Source organism: Primulina eburnea, chromosome 1 (genome assembly GCF_022965805.1).
Source record: "Primulina eburnea isolate SZY01 chromosome 1, ASM2296580v1, whole genome shotgun sequence".
Lineage (NCBI taxonomy): Eukaryota > Viridiplantae > Streptophyta > Magnoliopsida > Lamiales > Gesneriaceae > Primulina > Primulina eburnea.
The window spans coordinates 2,549,530-2,563,276 of NC_133101.1; the positions used below are offsets into that span (position 1 = coordinate 2,549,530).

The 13,747-nt window shown below is 31.4% G+C and overlaps 2 pseudogenes; one reads left to right on the plus strand and one right to left on the minus strand.

Annotated features, from left to right (window-relative positions):
* Window positions 1–7,989: 7,989 nt before the first annotated feature.
* On the plus strand, window positions 7,990–10,563 carry LOC140810439 (probable pectinesterase/pectinesterase inhibitor 51; annotated as a pseudogene).
* Window positions 10,564–10,666: 103 nt separating this feature from the next.
* On the minus strand, window positions 10,667–13,731 carry LOC140829772 (endo-1,4-beta-xylanase 1-like; annotated as a pseudogene).
* Window positions 13,732–13,747: the final 16 nt, after the last annotated feature.

Consider the following 13,747-nt stretch of genomic DNA (forward strand, 5'->3'; position numbering starts at 1 on the left):
CTTCTAATAATCTTATCTATGGATTTCTTCATAATGATTTTGTATACATCTCTGCTCAAATTCCCTTGCTCCCAATATATGGTTTCAAAAGGTCTCTTATATGCTCAATGCGGACAAATTTGAAAGGATGTACCGCCTTAATGTTATTACTCGTTGAGCTCTCATCAACCTCAGCGACCCCCACATTTCCCTTCTCATTTTCCTTTTCCAGTTCCTCCGGTCTTCTCCCTCCAACAATAAAGCTCTTGATGAAGGTACAATCTGCTGCCCGGTAGCATTTCTATTCAAAGTAGGATTAAAATTGACTTGTCAGTTTGCAGTAGATAGGAGCCAAGAAGCTCTATGTTGCGGGCCCAATTATATTGCAAGAATCTAGAGAGGAGCGGGGAAAAAATAGAGAGGGATATTAATACAAGATACATTCGATGGTTCATTTTAAGCATATATTCATACTGTAGTTCTATATATTTTCCTTGTTTTCGACAATCAAGATACATTAGTTGGTTCGTTTTAAGCATATATTCATACTCGTGTTCGACTCGATATGCTTTTATTGAGTGATATTAGTAGAAAGAATGGAATGGAATGAAAAAAATTATTAGTATAGAATTGATGTTATTTTTGTAAAATAATGATGTTAGGATAAATTATTTATAATATTTTTTTATTTCTTCTATCATGTTTAGTTTGCTAATTTTATATTTAATTTTTTTTCTTATTATTATTATCAACAATTTAGTAAATATCTATAGTTTACTTCAAATAATTCAAATTTCAGAAATTTTAATTATATGTGGTAATAAGATATTTAGGTAGGATATGAACATTCAATTCTCCGAAAAATATGGAGATGTAGATGAAATTGAATATCCGATAGAAATAGAAATAGAGATGAATATAATAAACGAAGATGATGATATAAGATATGAAATCTTTTCAAGACCTGACTCATTGATAGACATTTAAGTGTGTGGGATGTTAAGATATTTTTCACATTTGATTTGATATTTACTTTACCCATATATATATATATATATATATATATATATATATATATATGGGTAAAGTAAATATATATATATTTACTAATCTATATATATATAGATTAGTTATAAATATTTTCATATCGGTTTTATTCTACATATATTTTTTTGAACCATATTATTGAATTAAAATATGGGTAATTTGTAGAAAAATACATCTGTCCAAGATTTATTTAAGATTCAGTACCCAACAGTTTTTTTTTGTATTTTAGTACCTGACAAAAGACCAACTTAGTTTTTAGTACATATTTCATGCATTTTTACATTTTTACCCTTTTAATTAATAAAAAAGTATATAAATACTTAATTTTGTTGGACATCTTCTCTTTCCACTCATCAATCCCGATGCATTTGGATGACATGTATATTTAATTTAAATATTTTTTATTTAAAAAAAACAAATTCACAACTAATTGAATTTTTTGAAATACTTAGTTTTACTTGTGAAATACTTAATTTCAATTTTAAAATACTTGATTCAGTAAATGAAATACTCAGAATGTTTATTAAAAACTGGATATTCGAACATACATTTAAAAAAAAAACAAATTCGCAACTAATTGAATTTTTTGAAATACTTAGTTTTACTTGTAAAATACTTAATTTCAATTTTCAAATACTTGATTTAGTAAATGAAATACTCAGAATGTGTATTAAAAACCTGGATATTCGAGTATGCATTTAAAAAAAAAACTTTTCGCAACTAATTGAATTTTTTGAAATACTTAGTTTTACTTATGAAATACTTAATTTAAATTTTAAAATACTTGATTTAGTAAATGAAATACTCAGAATGTGTATTAAAAAGCTGGAAATTCGAATATGCATTAAAAAAAAAAACAAATTCGTAACTAACTGAATTTTTTGAAATACTTAGTTTTACTTGTAAAATACTTAATTTTAATTTTAAAACTACTTGATTTAGAAAATGAAATACTCAGAATGTGTATTAAAAACTGGATATTCGAATATGCATTTAAAAAAAAAAACAACTTCGCAACTAGTTGAATTTTTGAAATACTTAGTTTTACTTGTGAAATACTTAATTTTAATTTTAAAATACTTGATTTAGTAAATGAAATACTCAGAATGTGTATTAAAAAGCTGGATATTCGAATATGCATTTAAAAAAAAACAAATTCGCAACTAATTGAATTTTTTGAAATACTTAGTTTTACTTGTGAAATACTTAATTGTAATTTTAAAATACTTGATTTAGTAAAAGAAATACTCAGAATATGTATTAAAAAACTGGATATTTGAATATGCATTTTAAAAAAAAATTCGCAACTAATTGAATTTTTAGAAATACTTAGTTTTACTTGTGAAATACTTAATTTTATTTTTAAAATACTTGATTTAGTAAATGAAATACTCAGAATGTGTATTAAAAACAGGATATTCGAATTTGCATTTTAAAAAAACAAATTCGCAACTAATTGAATTTTTTGAAATACTTAGTTTTACTTGTGAAATAATTAATTTCAATTTTAAAATACTTGATTTTGTAAATGAAATACTCAGATTGTGTATTAAAAAACTGGATATTCGAATATGCATTTAAAAAAAAATCGCAACTAATTGAATTTTTTGAAAAACTTAGTTTTACTTATGAAATACTTAATTTTAATTTTAAAATATTTGATTTAGTAAATGAAATACTTAGAATGTTGTATTAAAATACTGGATATTCGAATATGTAACGTAAGTTCACCAAATGCTCGCATTTCCTTTCAAGATGCATTTAAATGACATGTTCATTTCATTTTAATATACTTGATTTGGTAAATGAGATATTCAGAATGTGTATTAAAATACTGGATAAGTACTAATTTTATTTTCAAATTACTTGATTTCATAAATGAGATACTTAAAATAGATTATAAAATACTGAATATTCGAATATGCATTATGATGCAATTTCAATGCAAATGAAATTTTAACAAATACATTGCTCATCATTTCTCATGAAATAAAAATAACAATTTATTTCGGTATACAAATTAAGAACTTACTTTTACTCCGGGACAAGTATGCTACTATATTTTTGTTAAAAGTAAGTGCTTATTTTGATCTACAAACAACTTACTCTTACTCCACGATCAGTAATGAACTGTTTCATTTTTTTAAATGACATGAATAAGTATTCTAATGAATCTTAGTTGGAAAAACCAATCATGACTGAATTTACGTTGCATATTCGAATATCTAGTATTCTATCACATATTATGAGTATCTCATTTACCTAATCAAGTATTTTTAAATTAAAATTAGGTATTTCGCAAGTAAAAGTAAGTACTTCAAAATATTCCATGTTTAGTGATCGAGCAAAACTTTCATTGTAAAATTCATAGTGATCGAGCATAACTTCAAAATGTTCAATGCTTAGTTGCGAATTTTTTTTAAAAAATAAAGAAAATATCTAAATAAAATGAACATGTCATCCAAATGCATCTTGGATAGAATACGAGCATTTGATGAACTTACGTTGCATATTCGAATTTCCAGTATTTTAATACTCATTCTGAGTATCTCATTTACCAAATCAAATATTTTAAAATTGAAATTAGGTATTTCGCAAGTAAAACTAAGTACTTGAAAAAGTTCAATGCTTAGTTGCTAATTTGCTTTTTTAACAATAAAAAAAATAATTAAATGAAATGAACATGTCATCCAAATGGATCTTGGATGGAAATGCGAGCATTTGGTGAACTTGCGTTGTATATTCGAATATCCAGTTTTTTTATACAAATTCTGAGTATTTCATTTACTAAATCAAGTATTTTAAAATTAAAATTAAGTATTTCATAAGTAAAACTAAGTATTTCAAAAAATTCAATTAGTTGCGATTTTTTTTAATGCATATTCGAATATCCAGTTTTTTAATACACATTCTGAGTATTTCATTTACAAAATCAAATATTTTAAAATTGAAATTAATTATTTCACAAGTAAAACTAAGTATTTTAAAAAATTCAATTAGTTGCGAATTTGTTTTTTTAAAATGCATATTCGAATATCCAGTTTTTAATACACATTATGAGTATTTCATTTACTAAATCAAGTATTTTAAAATTAAAATTAAGTATTTCACAAGTAAAAGTAAGTATTTCAAAAAATTCAATTAGTTGAGATTTTTTTTAAATGTATATTCGAATATATAGTTTTTTAATACACATTCTGAGTATTTCATTTACAAACTCAAGTATTTTAAAATTGAAATTAATTATTTTACAAGTAAAACTAAGTATTTCAAAAAATTCAATTAGTTGCGAATTTGTTTTTTTTAATGCATATTCGAATATCCAGTTTTTAATACACATTCTGAGTATTTCATTTACTAAATCAAGTATTTTAAAATTAATATTAAGTATTTCACAAGTAAAACTAAGTATTTCAAAAAATTCAATTAGTTGCGAATTTGTTTTTTTTTTTAAATGAATATTCGAATATCCAGTTTTTTAATACACATTCTGAGTTTTTCATTTACTAAATCAAGTATTTTAAATGAAATGAACATGTCATCCAAATACATCTTGGAAGGAAATGCGAGCATTTGGTGAACTTACGTTACATATTCGAATATCCAGTATTTTAATACAACATTCTAAGTATTTCATTTACCTCTCGCTAATCTACTTAATTCGTTCGACAATGATCTATGCTTTCGACGATATTTCATATCCAATTGAACACGCCCTCTCAAGCTATGCCAAACTAATTCAACTCAGTGAAGTAATTAAATCTCTTTAATTATTTATCAAGGATGAATTGCATGTCGTTTTATTAAATCCACTAGCTTTCGACCTACTGAACTATGACTATCGACGTATATCCGACTTCATATTTATCTGTAAATTTTAAATCCACGGATTAAGTTACTTGTTCCTATCACGGGATATCTCTCGAAGAACATTGTCCGGAAATCTTCAAATCTTCGCTCTAAGCCTTTTTTCTTTTTCAAAGCTTTGTGGCTGTTGAAAAGTCCTTGAACATGTCATCCAAATGCATCTTAGATAGGAAACGTGAGCACTTGGTGAACTTACGCTGCATATTCGAATATACAGTATTTTAATACTCATTATGAGTATCTCATTTAACAAATCAAGTATTTTAAAACTGAAATTAATTATTTCGCAAGTAAAACTAAGTACTTGAAAAAGTTCAATGCTTAGTTGCGAATTTTTTTAAAAAAAATAAAGAAAATATATAAATAAAATGAACATGTCATCCAAATGCATCTTGGATAGAATGCGAGCATTTGGTGAACTTACGTTGCATATTCGAATTTTCAGTATTTTAATACTCATTCTGAGTATCTCATTTACCAAATCAAGTATTTTAAAATTGAAATTAGGTATTTCGTAAGTAAAACTAGGTACTTGAAAAAGTTCAATGCTTAGTTGCGAATTTATTTTTTTAACAATAAAAAAATAATTAAATGAAATAAACATATCATCCAAATGGATCTTGGATGGAAATGCAAGCATTTGGTGAACTTGCGTTGTATATTCGAATATCCAGTTTTTAAATACACATTCTGAGTATTTCATTTACTAAATCAAATATTTTAAAATTAAAATTAAGTATTTCATAAGTAAAACTAAGTATTTCAAAAAATTCAATTAGTTGCGATTTTTTTTTTAAAAAACATATTCGAATATCCAGTTTTTTAATACACATTCTGAGTATTTCATTTACAAAATCAAGTATTTTAAAATTGAAATTAATTATTTCACAAGTAAAACTAAGTATTTCAAAAATCTCAATTAGTTGCGAATTTGTTTTTTTTAAATGCATATTCGAATATCCAGTTTTTAATACACATTCTGAGTATTTCATTTACTAAATCAAGTATTTTAAAATTAAAATTAAGTATTTCATAAGTAAAACGAAGTATGTGGGTGCTACAAAGTATTTCAAAAATTCAATTAGTTGCGATTTTTTTTTAAATTCATATTCGAATATCCATATTTTTAATACACATTCTGAGTGTTTCATTTACTAAATCAAGTACTTTAAAATTTAAATTAAATATTTCATAAGTAAAACTAAGTATTTCAAAAAATTCAATTAGTTGCGAATTTGTTTTTTTTTAAATGCATATTCGAATATCCAGCTTTTTAATACACATTCTGAGTATTTCATTTACTAAAAAAAGTATTTTAAAATTAAAATAAAGTATTTAACAAGTAAAACTAAGTATTTCAAAAAATTCAATTAGTTGCGAATTTGTTTTTTAAATGCATATTCGAATATCCAGTTTTTTAATACACAATCTGAGTATTTCATTTACAAAATCAAGTATTTTAAAATTGAAATTAATTATTTCACAAGTAAAACTAAGTATTTCAAAAAATTCAATTAGTTGCGAATTTGTTTTTTTAAAATGCATATTCGAATATCCTGTTTTTAATACACATTCTGAGTATTTCATTTATTAAATCAAGTATTTTAAAATTAAAATTAAGTATTTCACAAGTAAAACTAAGTATTTCAAAAAATTCAATTAGTTGCGAATTTTTTTTTAAAATGCATATTCAAATATCCAGTTTTTTAATACATATTCTGAGTATTTCTTTTACTAAATCAAGTATTTTAAAATTACAATTAAGTATTTCACAAGTAAAACTAAGTATTTCAAAAAATTCAATTAGTTGCGAATTTGTTTTTTTTTTAAATGCATATTCGAATATCCAGCTTTTTAATACACATTCTGAGTATTTCATTTACTAAATCAATTATTTTAAAATTAAAATTAAGTATTTCACAAGTAAAACTAAGTATTTCAAAAATTCAATTAGTTGCGAAGTTGTTTTTTTTTTTTAAATGCATATTCGAATATCCAGTTTTTAATACACATTCTGAGTATTTCATTTTCTAAATCAAGTAGTTTTAAAATTAAAATTAAGTATTTTACAAGTAAAACTAAGTATTTCAAAAAATCCAGTTAGTTACGAATTTGTTTTTTTTTTTTAATGCATATTAGAATTTCTAGCTTTTTAATACACATTCTGAGTATTTCATTTACTAAATCAAGTATTTTAAAATTTAAATTAAGTATTTCATAAGTAAAACTAAGTATTTCAAAAAATCAATTAGTTGCGAAAGTTTTTTTTTTTAAATGCATACTCGAATATCCAGGTTTTTAATACACATTCTGAGTATTTCATTTACTAAATCAAGTATTTTAAAATTGAAATTAAGTATTTTACAAGTAAAACTAAGTATTTCAAAAAATTCAATTATTTGCGAATTTGTTTTTTTTTAAATGCATGTTCGAATATCCAGTTTTTAATAAACATTCTGAGTATTTCATTTACTGAATCAAGTATTTTAAAATTGAAATTAAGTATTTCACAAGTAAAACTAAGTATTTCAAAAAATTCAATTAGTTGTGAATTTGTTTTTTTTAAATAAAAAATATTTAAATTAAATATACATGTCATCCAAATGCATCGGGATTGATGAGTGGAAAGAGAAGATGTCCAACAAAATTAAGTATTTATATACTTTTTTATTAATTAAAAGGATAAAAATGTAAAAATGCATGAAATATGTACTAAAAACTAAGTTGGTCTTTTGTCAGGTACTAAAATACAAAAAAAAACTGTTGGATACTGAATCTTAAATAAATCTTGAACAGATGTATTTTTCTACAAATTAGCCTTAAAAGGATATTCTTCTTTGCCTTCCACATTGATTTTTATGATTCCTGTCGGTGGTTATATAATCTCTGAAAACCCATGAAATCTGTATTTGTCTTGGAAAGAGTAAATCCGGAAGGTAAACTATGAACATAACACGTGCGCTTATGATTTTTGAAAACATATAATTTATGATATTATTTTTCTTTTGAAATAAGATTTTATTTTTTTCAATGGGATTTTCTTTTTTTAAAGCACCACAAAAGTCATAAAACTGCCAAATTCATTCAACAAACCCGTGACTCCAATCGACATCAAACTATTCTTCTTCAGACAGCGTTAACATAATATCTGTTAAATCTCTTCATTTGTCAAGTTCTTTTCAGAATCTTTCGTTGAATTCCACGATGATGCAGTACCAGAAATATGTGAACTCTTCTCCTGCTTCACCCACCTTTCCGGCCAACAATCCCAACAAATCTCAGAGATGGAAAGTCTGCATCATTTCAATGGCGATTCTCTTGTCTTCAGCGATTTTGTTGCCACTTCTGTTCTTTACCCTCTCCGCCGCCTCCCGCCAGCACAACCACCAGCCATTGTCCACCCGCCCGCATTCGGATAATGTATATGTCATTCGCGAGGCCTGCAAGGCCACGCGGGACGCGCAAACTTGTGAAGCGTGGGTATCCCATTCCAATACAGTCCCCGAGAACGCGGCGATTGCGGATGTTGTTCAATCCACCGTCAAGGTTTCCTCCCGGAACCTTGAGACGGGTCGGGGTATGGTTCAGAATATCCTGGACGCGTCCGTGGGGAACCAGAACCGGTCCTACGCCGCGACAACTTGCCTAGATATTCTGCGTTACTCTGATTACCGTTTGAACCTGACGGGCAGCGCGTTGGCAGGTGGCAGCATTAAGGATGCGCGTGCATGGGTTAGCGCGGCGTTGGCGTACCAGTACGGCTGCTGGTCGGGGCTCAAGCTATTCGCGAACGACACCGACACAGCCCTCGTCCAGCCAACAATAGCGTTCTTCAATTCCTCGTTGATTGTATCCACCAGCAATGCGCTAGCAATGATTGCGAATTACGACGTTTTCGCGACCAAACGGAGTCTTGGGCTCCGCCCGAGACGGAGCGAGACGGGTTCTGGGAAACCGAGTCTGGCACCTCGGGCTCCGGTTTGGTGGGCGGGGTGCCGCCTGGGCTGAAGGCGGATGTGACGGTATGCAAAGGCGGCGCGTGCGATTACAACGCAGTACAGGATGCGGTGAATGCAGGACCCGATGACTCCGGGTCGGGTAAACGGTTCGTGATACGGATCAAGGAAGGGGTTTACGAGGAAACGGTTCGGGTGCCATTGGAGAAGAAGAACGTGGTGTTCATCGGAGATGGGATGGGCAAAACAGTCATTTCAGGTTCCATGAATGTAGGCCAGCCAGGGATGACCACCTACGAATCCGCCACCGTTGGTAAGACTGATGACATATGCTTTTCTGTTGATTTAAGTAAATTTGTTTTTAATTCGAAAATAATTTTTTTAATATTTTGTTTATGTAATAAATTTGGGTCAGAATATAAGATTTGAAATCGTTAAATCGGAATTTGAATTTAAATCAAGCCCAAAAATCATATTAATCGGGACGTGGAATAACTAACATAACCTAATTCCGATTTTAAATCAAGCCCAAAAATCATATTAATCGGGACGTGGAATAACTAATATAACCTCTCAACATGTTCTAATTCAACTTCAAAAGCTAGCTCAAAGAAAAATTGTTCAAATTTATATTTACAACTCTCAGGAATTTTATTTAATGGTCGGATAACTAACAAAAATCAAGCTCTAACTATAATAATAAAAAAAAAAAATTCAAAACAATAAAAATTGTGAAAATATCTAGTTCTTTATCGTTGGGTGATGATATGTGTCCGCCGAAAATAGTCTATTATTATTCTCCAAAGGGATGATAGTGCTGTAATAATCAAATTAAATACTTTATATACAACGACAAAAATATATAGACTATTTTCGGCGGAGACGCACTATCATCCCTGTGGAGGATAATAATAGACTCTTAACTTCTGAAGTGCTATGCATGCAGGAATTCTGGGTGATGGATTCATGGCAGCTAATCTCACAATCCAAAACACAGCAGGCCCTGATGCTCATCAAGCAGTAGCATTCCGATCGGATAGCGACCTCTCCATCCTCGAAAACTGCGAATTCATCGGCAATCAAGACACCCTCTACGCGCACTCACTCCGCCAGTACTTCAAATCATGCCGTATCCAAGGCAACATCGACTTCATATTCGGACAGTCAGCTGCATTCTTCCATGACTGCCTCATCCTGGTTGCCCCCCGGCAACTCAACCCCGAAAAAGGCGAGAACAATGCTGTAACAGCACATGGTAGAATCGACCCTGGCCAGTCCACGGGCTTTGTTTTTCAAAACTGTATCATCAATGGCACTGATGCATACATGTCTTTGTACTCTAGTAAACCAAGTGTGCACAAGAATTACCTCGGCAGGCCATGGAAGGAGTATTCGAGGACCGTTTTCATCCGATGCACATTGGAGGCTCTCATCGCAGCGGATGGATGGATGCCTTGGAGTGGCGATTTCGCATTGAATACGCTATATTATGGGGAGTTTGAGAATACCGGGACTGGATCCGATACATCGAAACGTGTTAATTGGAGTAGTATAATTCCGGCCGAGCATGTGGATTCGTACTCGATCCAGAGTTTCATTCAAGGGGAGCAGTGGATTCCTACGTCGTCTTCTTGATTAACAAAGCTTGTAGAATGTAGATGATTTAGTGCTGAAGTAAATACAGAGCTTGAAATATTCTTACTTTGATACAGAATTTTTTTGAAAACTGCTAAAAGCCGACAAAAAACATGATTCATTCTCGGTTATAAAGAACAAAGTTGAATCAGAGGAAATTATGGGTACGAATATTAAAGCATAAGTCATTGACAACTATAAATTTATGGATATTACAGCTGGATCAAGATCTTGATCAACCACAAATTTGTTAGATGCCAGTTTCTTTCGGGAAACCGAAATGAGGTCGACTTCATACGAACAGGGGAATCCTCTAAACTTGAATTCACCTTGTTCATTAACATGTCCATGAGCACGAGTCAGCCATTCTTGCTTGAGTGCAAGGTACCTTTTACCAGCTTCATTAACGTCCCCTCCCGCGTTCACTAAGTGGCCATTGTTACGGCTCATAAACAGCTCCCAGAATCCCCAAAACATCACGCCCTCAACAGCAGGGTGAGCAAACGCCTCTCGAAGCATGACTTCCAAGTCATCGGCTCTAACATACTCGTTGTCCGAAGAGATGTCGACTTCTGTGAACCATATTGGAAGGCCAAGAATACCCAACTTATCGAGTGCAGAACAAACTATGGGACCAATTGGATTCTCTATGTGCCCATGTAGGCCTATTCCTCCAACAGGTGCTCCTTGTTCTTGAAGATCAAGAATGTGTTGAATGTATTTCTCTGGGGACGATCGTGTATCACAGCCATCTTCGATGTGGTAATCGTTGACAAAAAGGTGGCAGAGGAGTCGAGTTGATTTGCAATCTTGGACATGTTGGCTCTGATATCTTTTCCTAAATGATCTTGGAAGAAGGAACCATGCAGCATTTCGTTGATCACATCATAGTGCTTGAATTTGCCCTTGTATCTGTTCAGAAGACTGGTTAGACGGTTCTGAACAGCTGACATCACGTCGTCTTGGCTCAAAGAACGTATCCACGATTGAACTGCATCCTCGACTTCCCAAAAGATGTAGTGCCCACGAAGTTGAATGTTCCGGCTTGTACAGAAGTTTAGCATATCATCAGCATCTTTGTAGTTCAAGTTTCCTCTCTGCGGCTCAGTCCAGTACCACTTCAACTCGTTTCCAAGGACGGCCCAATTAAAGTTTTTGGAAAAGAAATAGACAAAATCTTCGTTTTCGATGTTTGATCTCTCCATGCATGATCCAATGGAGAAACTGTTTTGTGTCTGTCTGATTTTCACAAAGGCACCAATCAGACCGCTCGACTCGGATGCAATAAACTTTAAGGTAACATCACGCTTGCGTATCTGCATGATAAACATGCATTAAGCAACTCTAGTAAATATTTCAGGCGCTCCCAATTACTGATTTAACAACCTCAATGACTGATGGAGATGCAGGTGGGGCTTTGGCAGTGTGCTTTACTATTAAATTATTGAGGAGGATATCAGTGCCAGGAGGTGGACCTTTTAAAACAATAATTACTCGTGAGGGAACGCCGTTTAGAAGGAATTTTCCATGCAGCTGCACCCAGTCTTTGTCCGTTGCCTGCACACTACACGAAAAATAGATTCATAAAATCATATAATATACTCGATTGCAACACAATAGCAATGACGGAAGTTCAGTATCATGTTAAATGATATTAAATTCAAAATACACCTGCATAACCATTCTATCTTGTTAAAAGAAAGCCATCTCAACTATAAAATAAGATTATATAAAACTAACCTGCCAATCCCTATATACTGTTCAGGGAGGTTTGCTGCCAGAACCCACAGAGTGGCTCTAATGTTTGCACTGGTGATGTTATAACCTAATATCGAACTGTAGCCACAACCTCATACGCAAGCTTCCGCTGTACTCTCCCAGTAATCTCTTGTTCAATCCCATTCCAGTTCTGAGTTCGACATGCAGTTGACGCAAAAAACTTTCCAGAAATGGGAAGAACTTTCCCGTCAGCCATAGAATCATGCACTACAATCTTACAACCTCTTCCAGACCAGTTGCTTAGTCCATCATCAAATGTCGGGTTCTGTACGATGCTCTCATCACCGTCTGACAAAGATCCAGTGCTTTGACTCTATCCGATGAAAACAAAAAGGACCGCATGAAAAATATACAAGCAACTGAAGATTACAAACATATTCTTTATTATACTTCTCGATTTCCATGCAAGAATGATGCTTATTTTCCCTTACATCATTTCACGAAGAAATAGTTAAAAAGCTGCATGAGAATGTGTTGCTTTCTGCACAACATACCTCATATTGATTGGAACTGGGGCAGGAGACCTGTACAGATCTTATGAGTAGGTCAATGCCAGATGAAGGCACTTCCAAATAAAATGTGACCCTTTGAGCATCGTCGACAGACAAAATGTACCTTCGACCTTCTCCCTCGTTCAGTTGAAGCAGAAGTTCTGCAAAGGTCGGAAGGGAACCAGTTGTAAAACTATACGGATAATGCACTAAAAGAGTGAGAAACTGGGTTAAAGAAACTAAATCTAAATCTAAATGCTGCCTTCTTGATTACATTTGCTGTATCCCAACAAAATATGACCATAATCTCGTCCCTTTCTGGGATCAAAGAAACTAAATCTAAGTCCCAAGAATCAAACTTTCCATTCGAAGATAAGTCAATGCGGATGGTTATGATGCTTTGAGTTGCAGTTGAGGTTTGATTGTAAGGTTGAATTGAAATAAGAGATTTCGACAGGTTTTAGTTTGATTTAATCAATGGATTATACCTTTCTTGGTGTTTACTATTAGCTTCAACGCTTCAATTTGAAGCGTGTTCGATCAAGGGATGGAGAGTCAAGAATCAACCTGCCACGCTTTGGCCAGGAAGCTGTTTCCATGTGTGGAAGGGGTCTCTCCTCCTCCAGTTTTAATTTCTTCTGCAACTATTCTCGACTTGGCTTAATATTTTGTCACGGTTGAAAGTGCGTTCCAGACTTTTTTCATCTTTTTAAAAATTTGACAACTTTCTTATATCGAAGGTAACTTAATTGATTATGTAATTCTTTGATTTCTTTCCATAAGTGGCATCTCTAAGTTTTTATTTTCAATTAAGTTACCTTCGATTGAGTCATTAACTATCAAAATTATTATTATTATTATTATTATTATTATTATTATTATTATTATTATTATTATTATTTGTGACTAGACCAATCAAAACAGTTCTTGAATCAATGGAAGTTCAGGTAGGCGGTATTAGAGGAAAAGAACCTCATTGTTTAACATCTTGCT